Below are 15,141 nucleotides of genomic sequence, written 5' to 3'. Positions count from 1 at the left end.
GGTCTCTTCCTTTTCACATCTCTACATAGGCTAACCCTTCTGTTGTTGTTATCGTTAATTTTTATTTTGAAACACTTTCAGAGTACAGGTAAGTTTCAGTAATCATCCAGAAAGCTATGCCCTTTCCCCAGAAACAACTCACACTTGTTTTATCATTCTTTCTGTATCAGTGATGTTCAGAAGTTGACAGCAGAACCCCCTGGAGGGCCTGTCAGAACAGACAAGACAGTCGATTTGGGAGGTCTGGGGCGGGGTCCCCAAAGTCTGTATTTCTCTCCCGTTCCTGGTGATGCTGATGCTCCTCCAGGGACCCACTTTGAGAACCACTGCTCCCTCTCTGCACGTAATACGCCGCATGATGCATGTTCTTCTGAACTGTTAGGGAGTCGGGCACACGTGTCACATCCCCTTTAGGCCCATTACTTCAGTGTGTGTTTCCTAAGAACAGGGCATCCTCTCGCAGAACCACAGTGCAGGCGCCAAATAGCAACGATGCATCACTTCTATCAAACTGATAAGTTTCACTTAATGTTGTCGGTTGTCCCCATAATGTCCTTTCTAATATTTTACCCTCAAGTACATGATCCCGTCAGGGATCACATAATGTATTTAGATGCCATCTCTTTTATCTTTTAATTTGTAATGTTTCCTCAGCCTTTCTTTGTCTCATATGACACTCACATATTTGCAGTCTGCAGACCAGTGATGTTGGTGCCCTGATAAGCAGTGTTTTCTCCTGTCTAAGCAAACTGGGGAGACATTTGAAGGTCAGGCCAGTATCCTATTTCTTACCAAACTTTCCCTCCAAGGGTGAATTTCCATTTATGATTCTTGCTGGAAACAGTCTTTACTATGATGGGTGCAAAGTGGTGACTTGGCCACTCCACCTTTCCTCATATTAAGGAAACCTTTCTCCCTTGTTCTCCATTCATCTATTTATTTATCTGAATATTAACTTCCTTTCCCCTTAAGCCAGCTGTGCTCCTCAAAGTTATCAGGGGGGGGGGAGGCCAAGAGGACAGAGCCTGGCCCCTCACTGTAGCCTTGGCCCCAGGAGCCCCCCAGCGATCTGTTTAATGTGTTAAGAATTTGTGTATAACTCCATTTTCAGAAAATTAGTCTGTCTTCTAAACCATAGTTTGAAAACCACTATCTTAAATATCCCTCTTTCCCAACTTTTAAGTATGAGTCAGAGAACTCTATGCTCAAATACTGCAGAGGCAGCTGACTCGTTCTCTGAATCCCTGTAGAGATAAGATTTCATGGAGACGCCGTGCTCACAGAGACTCGAAAGGTCTCGCTCTTCAGTCTTGTTCCCAAAATGTGTGTGTTGTGACCACAGCTGTCATGCAGCACGGGTGAGAAGGCAGGTAAAATAGCCTTGGTCTCGGTTGCTTCCAGCATCTCATGGCAGCCTCGCTGCCTGTCAGCAAAGGCCAAGGGGACAGCATGGTGGGGCTGCATCCAGGAGGAATGTGTGGGGAGGGGCCCTCTGTCTGGGTGCCTCCCCGACCCCGCTCACCTGCGAGGAAAGGTGGACCTGAACCTTCGGTCGACTTTGTGGGAGAAAATGCAGAGCCGTCCTCTGCTCTGACCATGTCGTCAGCATCAGCTTAGTGTTAGGTGCACTCCAGGTTGCTGCTGTTGTTCAGTCACTCAGTCATGTCCGGCTCTTTGTCATCCCATGGACTGCAGCATGCCAGGCTCCTCTGTCCTTTACCATCTCCCAGAATTTGCTCAAACTCATGTCCATCGAGTCGGTGATGCCATCCAACCATCTCATCCTCTGTCATCCCCTTCTCCTCCCGCCCTCAATCTTTCCCAGCATCAGGGTCTTTTCCAATGAGTCAGCTCTTCTCATCAAGTGGCCAAAGTATTGGAGTTTGAGCTTTAGCATCAGTCCTTCGAATGAATATTCAGGACTCATTTCCTTTAGGATTGCCTGGTTTGATCTCATTGCAGTCCAGGGGACTCTCAAGAGTCTTCTCCAACACCACAGTTCAAAAGCATCAATTCTTAAGTGCTCAGCTTTCTTTATGGTCCAGCTCTCACATCCATACACAACTACTGGAAAAACCATAGCTTTGACTATACAGACCTTCATTCACAAAATGACGTCTCTGCTTTTTAATACGCTGTCGAGGTTCGTCATAGCTTTCCTTCCAAGGAGCAAGCTCTTTTAATTGCATGACTCTAGGATTTCTCTATAAATTTCGAACATTGACTGAAGACATTTATTTACAGACTTTAAGTAAGCATTCAAGCTGCTTTCAATCTTGAGCTGACTTTTGTTCCACCTCCTGAAAGGACCATGTCATACGCTCCTGGTTTCTCCTGTTGTTTAGTAAACACTTGCTGATTCGTAGCAGAATCATCTTCTGCTCCGCTTCTTCTAGAATATTCATTAAGAGCTGCTGTATAGCGATGCTGTTCCATAATCAGTGCGTCCGTAAGTGGGTAGGTGGGTGGATGCGTAGGTGGGCAGCTGAGCACTTACCCTTTACTCCACCACGGATCCTCATGGTGCCGCCTCCGCTCAGCAGACGTGTGTGTCCTGTGTCTCCTGTGCCACACACTGCGCTAGGCCGGGTGCGAGCTCGCAAGCGAGATGCGATGAATCTCCTCGTGGAGGTCATGTTCTTTTAGGGAGAGACTGACGGCAAAGAAGCAGTAGGCAGTTTCAGACAGCGGTGAGTGCCGTGAGGAGAAGAAAATACTGCAGGTTGAGGGTGAGGCTGTTTCTCAGTGGGTGGTTCAGGAAGGGCCTCCAAGGCAGGGGACGGTGTCTACGAGCCTGCCCGGGGCTGTTGGGGAAGAGCTGACCGACGAGTGTGTTGCTCCCCAGAGCCAGGTCTCACACCCTGCTGTGTCTGACTCCAGCCCCACAGCCTCTGGTCGCTCCCATTCCTCATCTCACCTCGTCCTGTTTTCTAGCCGTTACATTTGTTACTGTTTAATCAGCCTTGGTCTTCGAGTTTGGCCAAGTAGCCCATATCACTCATTTCACAAAGGCTGGCTTCTTTTTCCTGCAACACATAGGACATGGTGCTTTATAGGTTCTCCCCAGAGAGGGCTGATTCCCACTCTGTGTGATCTCTACCTTGTGGATAAGACCTTTTCCAGAAAGTGTTCTCTAAGTCAGTTGTTTAGATTGGGAATATATTTTCCCATTGAAACATCATAATATATGATGGTTGTTGGTAAGCCAGGACACAGTGTAATTAATGGTTAACTAGCCTGTGATATGATGGAACTAGACTGGGATGGTGCGGTTGGGGAAGGATCTAGACCCTGCAGGCAGGTGTCTTCTGTAGATGTGAGACTTGCCCCAGGTGATGTGTTGAAAGACCAGCTTTTTTACCTGCCTTTTGTAGGCTTCTGAGAACCCAGTATCCTTGAATTGATCAGATTCTAATCCCTTCTGGAAACCACCCAAACCTCCCAAGCCCTTGGAATATTCCAGATTTCAAATTACTCACCAACCTCATTTTTACTTACAACTTGGACATCTATTTTGCACCTGTTTTCAGTTGAGAGAGGTGATATGTTGTCCCTAATCTGCGAAGTTCTGTTTCTCCCTGGCGGAGTCTGGGGGACATGGAGAAAACAGTTGTCTCCGTGTCATTGGACAAGTTCCTGCCAGAAATTGTTGGCGGAGGCAAGATCTGTCAGTATTACTAGCAGTAATAATAATAATAATCCCTGTATTCTGTGTAGTATTTGAGGATCACTTTAACTGCCCCAGGGTCAGTATTTATGGCATTATCATTATAAATGGTGGTGAGAAAGGAGTGGGTGGAAGATGGGAGCCTGCAGAATTGGGGAGCAGAAAGCCCTCTAATCCTTCAGTTATTCTTAGAAGTCAGCATTTAAGCAAACAGAAAAGGAAACCGAATGGACTTTTAAAGGGCCACCTTCACGTTCTTGTGAAAGTGCAAACTACTGACTAGTGTTAGGTAATGATCCCTGGTTTAACATTTATCAAGTGAATCAGCGTCCCATACCTTATAAAGAATTAAGGATGCAATGTCTGCTCTAAGGAGCTTCACATTAATCAACATATATGGTCATAGTGAGTCAGTGGCAGACTTCAAAACAGCCCAGGTGGAAAAGGCAGGGGTGTGTAAGCGCATGTCCCATTCAGGGAGGGAGGAGCGGATGGATGTGACGGAGGTCCACACTGGTGGCCGGAGAAAGGCACATTCTGTGTCATATGTCAGGAATGACTCTCGGTACTTTGATCTAATAACTCATTTCATCCTCACACACAACCCTTTGATAGGGTGCTATATTATTGCCCCATTTAACAGATGAGAAAACCAAGGCCCAGGTCTGTCTCAGGTCAGTTGTCTGGTAGATTAGTAGGTGGTAGCGCTGGAATCTGAGCCCACACCCTTTTTGTAACTTTGTATTTTGTGTTGGTGTATAGCTGATGAACATGCTGCAGTAGTTCCGGGTGAGCAGCAGAGCAGCTCAACCATAGACATGTATCCACCCTCCCCCAAACGCCCCTCCATCCAGGCTGTCCCATAACACTGATAGAGTTCCACGTTAGTCTTCATTCTTAACCACTGAAATTCACTGCCTCTCTGGTGTTTTGGAAAAGAGGTTAGACCCGGGTTGGGCAGGGTGTTGAAGACAAAGTGAGCAGATGGGAATTTGATAACTAAGAGCCACAGAAGTTTTCTGGCATTGCAAGTTGGGCCAGGATTTGTGGTTGTGGAAAGATAATTTTGCCAGCAGTGTGCAGGAGGGAGAAAGACTGAGAATGAGAACGTTTTTTCCCTCAGCACATAATCACGAGAGTTTCCTCTGCTGGACGCCCTTCTAAGCTCTGGGGATAAGGCAGGCACGGCCCCGGCCCTCATGGCGCTTTCTCTGCAGTTGAAAAGCCTGACGGCAGACACGTGGCAGCACAAAACAGGGGAGGGGGCAGGCGTCACTTTGGTGCAACCAGAGACGGCCTCTCCCCAGGGGGACCTGAGCACTGGCGTCTGAGCACCCGTGAGGAGAGCCACAGGAGAGCTGACCAGGCAGCGAGGGGCCTGCAGGGAGGACGGTTGGGACCCGGCCGGTGTTGGATCACCTCCAGAAACCCCCCGCCTCGTGGCACATAGCAGGCCCCTCTGCGTGTGGGTGGATGGACAGGGCGCAGCCAGTCTGGACGGCGATAAGCGCTCAGGCAGGGCCTCAGGACCACAACAGCCTCACGTGGAAACAGCTGCTCAGCTGGGTGTTCCGTTTAGTCACTAAGTCGTGTCCAGCTCTTCTGTGATCCCGTGGACTATAGCCCACCAGGCTCCTCTGTCCATGGGATTTCCCAGGCAAGAATACTGGAGTGGGTTCCATTTGCTTCTCCAGGGGATCTTCCTGACCCAGGGATCGAACCCACATCGCCTGCACTGGCAGGTGGATTCTTTACCACTGAGCCTCAGGAATCCCATTCTGTTTAGTACTTTGCTTTTTCTAATCATTATATTACTTCATGGAAGGCAGCATTAGTACAGAGTTTATAAGCTGGGGCTCTGCAGTCAGACTCCTGGGTTCACCTCTTAGCTTTAACCTTAATTAACTTTCTGTCTTTGGACAAGTTTCTTATCTCCTTGTGACTCAGTTTCTTTCTCTCTAAAGGAGTTTTTTATACGGATGAAGCTAAATCATACATGTAAATTAAATTGTTTGTGCCTGGCACATCGTAAATGCTCAGTAAATGTTATCCTGCATTATTCTAGATCCATGTTTGCTTGTATTAACATAGGGCTTCCCTGGTGGCTCAGACGGTAAAGAATCTTCCTGCAATGTGGGAGACCCGAGTTCCATCCCTGGGTTGGGAAGATCCCCTGGAGGAGGAAATGGCAATCTATTCAGTATCCTTGCCTGGAGAACTCCATGGACAGCGGAGGCTGTCAGGCTATAGTCCTTGGCGTCACAAAGGGTCAGACACGACTGAGCGACTAACACACACACCACACAGCCACTTGCTGTAGATAGAAAGGCAAGACTGCAGTCAGACCTGAGCTTGAACGCTAGCCTCGTGAAGGTGCTGGAACCTTTCCGAGCCTGTTTTCTCCTTTGTAAAGGGGAAATAACTATTTCATAAGAAGATTTTCCATGAGATAATATGTATAAAACCCCAGCATCACAGCTCACTGATGGTTGGCGCTCAGAAAATGACTCCTGTCATTATTCATCACTGTTACTGTGTATCATTGCTGGCTGCAGAGACTTTCCTCAGGCTGAGACACCCTGATCCGCCCAGTGCTTCAGTGACTGGTGGACACTCAGGCTGCCTTCATCTACCATTGTTTTACTAATGACATGACTATGGTTCACTTCGGCCAAATCTGTTTGGTAGGGAAGAGAGCAAAGGGGGACACTAGCTTCCTTGGACACGTTCACCAAACTGGGATTATGTCGTCTGATATACTAACCACTAAACTGGTACATGTTGGCAAATGATGCGTGTCAGAGTTAGCAGAGGACTTAAGTCAGGTAGAGTCACTTGGCCCTTCACAGTCCTTGAGGAACGAAAAACCCTTCAACCGCTGACATGTGCGAGAGAGAGAATGGGTTTCTTTTTCGGTGCCAAACTGTCTGAACGCAGCCTCAGCTACTTCTAGGAACAAGACAAAGCAGTGAGGAAGTGCCAGCTGAGTGGTTCTTAGAGAAAAAAAATTAGGAATGAGTGCCAGCCCTCTACAGTGTGAGTGAACATCCCCATTTCTGGATCCTGGTGGAAGCCAGTTAGACTTTTCCTCTGGGGCGAGAGCTCCTACGATTTCTTCCATGACAGTCACACCTCTGCCCTCGCCAGCAGTGTCCCTGGGTGACGTGGATGTTGGGAGTGACTCTCGCAGTCATTTGGAAACAGATTTCCGCAGGCTTGGCAAGCCTGAGCGCTTGCTGAAGCCTCGCTCGGAACGCTTCTTTACTCGGTCACTAGCTGGTTCCTGAGCGTGCCGTGCTCCTGAAAGGGTGTCAGTCACCACCCGTGTCTAACGTCTCTGGGTTACTTACTGTGTGTCTGGTAGTGTTCTAAGTGCTTTACATGTACTAACTCATTTAATCCTGGAAATTCATGAGCCTGCTGTACTGCTGCTCCGTATTGTACTGTGTCTGGAGATCCCGAAGCCAGAGCAGGAGGGAGCTCGTGCTGGGCCCTGCAGCTTCTAGTCCAGCGTGCGGGTGAACACAGGCGCTCTGGTCCAGGATCCTCGCTCCTCCCCTTCCCTGTCCTGCAGAGCGCCTGTGTGGCACGTGCCCTTCCTGGCTCACACCGGGAACTATGGTAGGGACTGTAGGGCCGCTTGGGGCTCCTCCCCGTTCCTGGCCATCTTCCTGTGCTTGTGTTTCCTTCTTTGCACTTTCCACCTTCTGAGGTACTGTTTATTTGTTGGGTTTCTTGTCTCTGGTCTTTGTTCCACCTCTAGGATGTGGAAGGCAGACGTATGTTCTTGCATTGTTCACTCTCCTTTAGTGATTATAGTGGCACCTTACAGATACTAGGTGCTCGGTAAGTAGTTAGGGGACGGGTGGGTGGATGGATGGCTGTGGTACTGGTTCCTTCCTGAATCAGTATCGTAAACCTGATGCTTCCTGCACCTATTTGTGTTCTCTAAAGTGTGCAAGAGAAAAATTTATATATGATTCAAATGTATAGCACCAATGCATCAACTATTTGTTCTTACCTCATTCTCCTCCATGTGTGAGTTAGTGAAGTGATGATATAGTTTCTGCAGCCATGGAGATATTTTTGAGGATGTATTTTGAATGGTGTGTTAGGCTACCTCCTAGAAATGCTGCCTTAGTCACCTTTGTTGAAATAATAATTATTTTTTCCACATGCAAAAGAATGAAGTCGGACCCCTAACACACCCTACACAAAATTAACTCAAAATAGATCATGGATGGGTCTTCCCAGGAGTCACTCAGTTCAGTTTAGTCGTTCAGTTGTGTCTGACTCTTTGCGACCCATGAATCGCAGCATGCCAGGCCTCCTTGTCCATCACCAACTCCCGAAGTTCACTCAGACTCACGTCCATCGAGTCAGTGATGCCATCCAGCCATCTCATCTTCTGTTGTCCCCTTCTCCTCCTGCTCCCAGTCTCTCCCAGCATCAGAATCTTTTCCAATGAGTCAACTCTTTGCATGAGGTGGCCAAAGTACTGGAGTTTCAGCTTTAGCATCATTCCTTCCAAAGAAATCCCAGGGCTGATCTCCTTCAGAATGGACTGGTTGGATCTCCTTGCAGTCCAAGGGACTCTCAAGAGTCTTCTCCAACACCACAGTTCAATAGCATCAATTCTTCGGCGCTCAGCGTTCTTCACAGTCCAACTCTCACATCCATACATGACCACAGGAAAAACCATAGCCTTGACTAGATGGACCTTTGTTGGCAAAGTAATGTCTCTGCTTTTCAATATGCTATCTAGATTGGTCATAACTTTTCTTCCAAGGAGTAAGCATCTTTTAATTTCATGGCTGCAGTCACCATCTGCAGTGATTTTGGAGCCCCAAAAAATAAAGTCTGACACTGTTTCCCCATCTATTTCCCATAAAGTGATGGGACCATGTTCCATGATCTTTGTTTTCTGAGTGTTGAGCTGTAAGCCAACTTTTTCACTCTACACTTTCATCAAGAGGCTTTTTAGTTCCTCTTCACTTTCTGCCATAAGGGTGGTATCATCTGCATATCTGAGGTTATTGATATTTCTCCCGGCAATCTGGATTCCAGCTTGTGCTTCTTCCAGCCCAGTGTTTCTCATGATGTACTCTGCATATAAGTTAAATAAGCAGGGTGACAATATACAGCCTTGACGTACTCCTTTTCCTATTTGGAACCACTCTGTTGTTCCATGTCCAGTTCTAACTGTTGCTTGGGGCCACCCAAGACGGGCGGGTCATGGTAGAGAGGTCTGACAGAATGTGGTCCACTGGAGAAGGGAATGGCAAACCACTTCAGTATTCTTGCCTTGAGAACCCCATGAACAGTATGAAAAGGCAGAATGATAGGATACTGAAAGAGGAACTCCCCAGGTCAGTAGGTGCCCAACATGCTACTGGAAATCAGTGGAGAAATAACTCCAGAAAGAATGAAGGGATGGAGCCAAAGCAAAAACAATACCCAGTTGTGGATGTGACTGGTGATAGAAGCAGGGTCCGATGCTGTAAAGAGCAATATTGCATAGGAACCTGGAATGTCAGGTCCATGAATCAAGGCAAATTGGAAGTGGTCAAACAGGAGATGGCAAGAGTGAACGTCGACATCCTAGGAATCAGCAAACTAAAATGGACTGGAATGGGTGAATTTAACTCAGATGACCATTATATCTACCACTGCGGGCAGGAATCCCTTAGAAGAAATGGAGTAGCCATCATGGTCAACAAAAGAGTCCAAAATGCAGTACTTAGATGCAATCTCAAAAATGACAGAGTGATCTCTGTTCGTTTCCAAGGCAAACCATTCAAGATCACAGTAATCCAAGTCTATGCCCCAACCAGTAATGCTGAAGAAGCTGAAGTTGAACAGTTCTATGAAGACCTACAAGACCTTTTCGAACTGACACCAAAAAAAAAGATGTCCTTTTCATTATAGGGGACTGGAATGCAAAAGTAGGAAGTCAAGAAACAACTGGAGTAACAGGCAAATTTGGCCTTGGAATATGGAATGAAGCAGGGAAAAGACTAATAGTTTTGCCAAGAAAACGCACTGGTCATAGCAAAACCCTCTTCCAACAACACAAGAGAAGACTCTATACATGGACATCACCAGATGGTCAACACCGAAATCAGATTGATTATATTCTTTGCAGCTAAAGATGGAGAAGCTCTATACAGTCAGCAAAAACAAGACCAGGAGCTGACTGTGGCTCAGATCATGAACTCCTTATTGCCAAATTCAGACTTAAATTGAAGAAAGTAGGGAAAACCACTAGACCATTCAGGTATGACCTAAATCAAATCCCTTATGATGTGGAAGTGAGAAATAGATTTAAGGGACTAGATCTGATAGATAGAGTGCCTGATGAACTATGGACGGAGGTTTGTGACATTGTACAGGAGACAGGGATCAAGACCATCCCCATGGAAAAGAAATGCAAAAAAGCAAAATGTCTGTCTGAGGAGGCCTTACAAATAGCTGTGAAAAGAAGAGAAGTGTAAAGCAAAGGAGAAAAGGAATAAGCATCTGAATGCAGAGTTCCAAAGAATAGCAAGAAGAGATAAGAAAGCCTACCTCAGCAATCAATGCAAAGAAATAGAGGAAAACAACAGAATGGGAAAGACTAGCGATCTCTTCAATAAAATTAGAGATACCAAAGGAACATTTCATGCAAAGATGGGCTCAATAAAGGACAGAAATGGTATGGACCTAACAGAAGCAGAAGATATTAAGAAGAGGTGGCAGGAATACAGAACTGTACAAAAAAGATCTTCAAGACCAAGATAATCATGATGGTGTGATCACTCACCTAGAGCCAGACATCCTGGAATGTGAAGTCAAATGGGCCTTAGAAAGCATCACTACAAACAAAGCTAGTGGAGATGATGGAATTCCAATTGAGCTATTTCAGATCCTGAAAGATGATGCTGTGAAAGTGCTGCATGCAATATGCCAGCAAATTTGGAAAACCCAGCAGTGGCCACAGGACTGGAAAAGGTCAGTTTTCATTCCAGTCCCAAAGAAAGGCAGTGCCAAAGAATGCTCAAACTACCACACAATTGCACTCATCTCACACGCTAGTAAAGTAATGCTCAAAATTCTCCAAGCCAGGCTTCAGCAGTACGTGAACCGTGAACTTCCAGATATTCAAGCTTGTTTTAGAAAAGGCAGAGGAAACAGATCAAATTGCCAACATCCACTGGATCATGGAAAAAGCAAGAGAGTTCCAGAAAAACATCTATTTCTGCTTTATTGACTATGCCAAAACCTTTGACTGTGTGGATCACAATAAACTGTGGAGAATTCTAAAAAAGATGGGAATACCAGACCACCTGACCTGCCTCTTGAGAAACCTATATGCAGGTCAGGAAGCAACAGGAGTCACTAGTGGTAAAGAATCCGCCTGCCAGTACAGGAGATGCAAGAAACACAGGTTAGATCCTGGGTTGGGAAGGCCCCCTGGAACAGGAGATAGCACCACACTCCAGTACTCGTGCCTGGAAGATTTCATGGGCAGAGGAGCCTGACGGACTATAGCCTCTGGGGCTACAAAGAGTCAGACACAACTGAGTGACTGAGCACACACACACAGATCATGGACATAAGAGCTAAAACCATAAGACTTTTAGAAGAGTCAGTTTGAATTATACAGTGTTTTCTTAAATATCTACCAAAAGCAACAAAAGAAGAAGTAGATAAATGGGACTGTATAAAAATTAAAACTTCTATGCTGCAAACAAAACCATCAAGAAAGTGAAAAGACAGCCTATGAAATGAAAAGAAATACTTGCAAATCATTTATCTGATAAGGAACTTGTGTCTGGAATATTTAAAGAATTCTTAGAACACAAAAGACAAGTAACCCAATATAGAAATGGGCAAAGGATTTGTATAGACTATTTTTTGAGAGGAAGTATACAAATAGCAAATAAGCACATGAAAAGGTGCTCAGCATCATTCTTCATTTCTTTGCAACCCTATGGACTCTTCCATCAATGGAATTCTCCAGGCCAGAATACTGGAGTGGGTAGCCTTTCTCTTCTCCAGGGGATCATCCCAACCCAGGGATCGAATGAACTCAGGTCACCTGCATTGCAGGTGGATTCTTTACCAGCTGAGCCACAAGGGAAGCCCAAGAATACTGGAGTGGGAGCCCATCCCTTCTCCAGTGGATCTTCCAGACTCAGGAATTGAACTAAGGTCTCCTGCATTGCAGGCAGAATCTTTACCAACTGAGCTACCAGGGAAGCCCACTTTACATACAAATAGCAGATAAGCACATGAAAAGGTGCTCAGCAGCATTAGACCCCAGTTCACACCCAAAGCCTATGATCAAAATACAAATGAGAACAGGTGTTGATGAGGCTGTGAAGAAATTGACCTGCATACATTGCTGAAGGAATGTAAATAACATAGCCACTTTGGAAAAAACAGTTCGGCAGTTCCTCAAAATATTAAAGCAACTATGTGACCTAGCGATTCTACTCCTGGGTATCTACCCAAGACAAATGAAAATATATATCCACACAAAAACTCTTATGCAAATGTTCAGGGCAGGGTTATTCATAAAAAAAAAAAAAAGGCCCGAAATGCCTATCAACTGAGAGATGGATATATAAAATGTACATCCACCCAGTGGAATATTATTTAGCCATAAACAGGAATAAGTACTGATAGGTGCTCCAACATGATGAACTTTAAAAACATCATGCTAATCAAGAGACCGTGTATTGTGCAGTTCCACTCATATAAAGTGTTCAGAATAGGAAAATCTATATATAGAGAAAGTGGATTAGTCTGTGTGGGGCTGAGGGTGGAAGCAGGGAAGAAAAGTGACTGCTGGTGGTACAGGGTTTCTTTTAAGGAGGCTGAAATGGTCTAAAGTTAGATGGTTGCATAACTCTGTAAATACAGTTTAAAAAAAAAAAAAAACCCACCATAGAATTCTGTGCTTTATATAAGAATTATAAGGTATGTGAATTATATCTCAAAAAAAAGAAAAACCTGTTTAAAATGAATATTATGTTGCACATATCAGCTTCCAGTTTGAGCTCCTATTCCTGACCACTCCCACATCAGGAGTCCTGGGCACTAACCTGCTCTGAAATGCTGTTTCCATGTCACTTGCTGCTTGAGGCAGAGTCTGTATCTTTGTATGCCCTGAGTCCAGCACAGCTCCCGGCACTTAGAAGCCACCCAGATATTTACTGAACGGAGATGACAGGAGTGTGGCAGTTCATCTAAGAGGGAAAGTTAGCCTGCCAGTGTCGTAGAAACCCAGGGCTTCCTGCACCCTCTGCCCTGCCCCTCCCATATACACATCATGACAGCAGTACTGTCTGCTCACTGTGGACAGAGCATCCTCTGATACCTTAATCACTGAAACCTAAAGGCAGTCTTGTGAGGTTCGTGTGACTGTTGCAGAGAAGGAAGCTGATTGAGAAAGGTTAAGTAACTCACCCCCAGTCTCCCAGGGATATGGCCAGACCTGAGAGCCGGGCCTTTCCGCTCACACCCTTATGTTCCTAATAAGGTTCCTGACTGCTGGGGACGTGCTGGAATCATGGAGCAGGCCAGCTCCAAATGCACTACAAGCCTCTGAATTTGTCTTACTTCAGGTCAAGGAGAGATTACTCTTTTGTCTAGCCATCGCATTAGACAGGCTGCTCTCTGGCTTGGGCAGTTAAGAGTTAAACTCCCATAAAATACAAGTCAGCAGTCAGTTTTTCCTCAATCTCTGTATTTTGTTGTGAGCGTATCTGTGGAGGTAAGAAAAATTGATTCTTAGGATCAGATGCTGGTTCATGCTGTGTCCACAATTTTATTCATTTTGTTCTGAAGCAGCGGGTGATAAGCCCATTTGCTTGCTGTTCCCCATGGCTGAGCTGGTTCTGCTGCACAGCAGTGGGAGAAATCCAATTCAGCAGACATTTATGGATCTGCCTTCATGTGCCAGGCAGCAGGCGTGGAGCCGGGGTCACAGGGACGAATACGCTTTGGTCCCTGTTTGCACAAAGTCCTTAATGTTTCCCAGCTCCTTTCATCGTGGCCGGCAGTTGTTGTTTGGGGAGGGTTTGGATCGTCTGCCTTTAAATTTTGGTAAAATATAGTCCCTGTCTCAGAAAGTTACTGTCTAAAATGTAAGAGCTTTTGTTTGTTAAATGTACAGGAGGTAAGGAGGTGGTATAAATATTTAGATCTCGACAGTGGTGCACTGATGCTTCAATTCTGAGCCAGCTGTGTGAGACTCAGAGTTAGATGACATTTCATCCCTTCAGGGAGAAGTAGAAAACATTTATAAGCTCTGAATGAAATCATGAGGGTATATACACAATTCAAAGTCAACCCAGCTGCCTCTCCATTCACATTTGCTGGGACAGCATGTCTGTGCATCTGTGAACTTACTTCAGAACGCTAGAGGTAGTGAGCCAGCATTACAAAAGTGAGGGAAAGGGGGGAAATTACAGGGGAGAATTACAGAGTGAAGTGAAGTTAGCACCTGAAATGTCACTGCCCTGATCCTGGGACGTGGCCGGGCCTTGGGCAGGTTGTTGCTCCTTGTCCTCGTCCGTGAGACTGAGGATAATCAGCACCTTCCTTGTCAGACTTGGCAGCCTTAAATGAGACAGCAGATGCAGAGCACATGCCATTAAAGAGCCCACAGTAAATGTGTCTCTTATTAGAGTAAACATAACCATTTAAAAATCTTTTGTCTTGTTTTTTTACAAAGTTGTTTCCTTTTGGTACTTTTGTGTCCTGGCTTCTCAGCTGCACATTATTCCATGGTCATTTTCCATCTCTGTGTGTGGTTCCGGTAACTCTTAGTGGGTGAGCCCTGGTCCACGGTTGGTGTGGGCGCACCCTGGTCTACGGTTGGTGCGGGTGCGCCCCAGTCCCTGGTCAGTGTGGGTGGTCCGTGGTCAGTGTGGGTGCGCCCTGGTCTGTGGTCGGTGTGGGCGCACCCCAGTTCGCGGTCGGTGTGGGTGCGGCCTGGTCCATGGTCGGTGTGGGTGGTCCATGGTCAGTGTGGGTGGTCTGTGGTCGGTGTGGGTGGTTTGCGGTTGGTGTGGGTGCACCCCAATCCGTGGTCAGTGTGGGTGGTCCGTGGTCCCTGGTCATTGTGGGTGGTCCATGGTCTGTGCTTGGTATGGATGCACTGTTCCCCTGTTGAGGGACATTTGGTTGTTGCCAGGATCTCAGTGTTGTAAATCACATATTAAAAAGCAGAGACATTACTTCGCCAACAAAGGTCCGTCTAGTCAAGGCTATGGTTTTTCCAGTGGTCATGTATGGATGTGAGAGTTGGACTGTGAAGAAAGCTGAGCACCAAAGAATTGATGCTTTTGAACTGTGGTGTTAGAGAAGACTCTTGAGAGTCCCTTGGACTGCAAGGAGATCCAACCAGTCCATCCTGAAGGAGATCAGTCCTGGGTGTTCATTGGAAGGACTGATGCTGAAGCTGAAACTCCAATACTTTGGCC

At 46.2% G+C, this 15,141-nt stretch overlaps 1 protein-coding gene across 1 annotated transcript in view; it reads left to right on the top strand.

Annotated features, from left to right (window-relative positions):
- Positions 1-15,141, top strand: part of TAMM41 (TAM41, mitochondrial translocator assembly and maintenance protein, homolog (S. cerevisiae)) — a 52,674-nt gene that overhangs the window by 15,443 nt on the left and 22,090 nt on the right. The window lies entirely within an intron of this gene.

This window comes from Bison bison, unplaced genomic scaffold (genome assembly GCF_000754665.1).
Source record: "Bison bison bison isolate TAMUID 2011002044 unplaced genomic scaffold, Bison_UMD1.0 scf7180017864482, whole genome shotgun sequence".
In the NCBI taxonomy this organism is placed as follows: Eukaryota; Metazoa; Chordata; class Mammalia; order Artiodactyla; family Bovidae; genus Bison; species Bison bison.
This window is presented reverse-complemented; position numbering and strand designations above follow the sequence as displayed.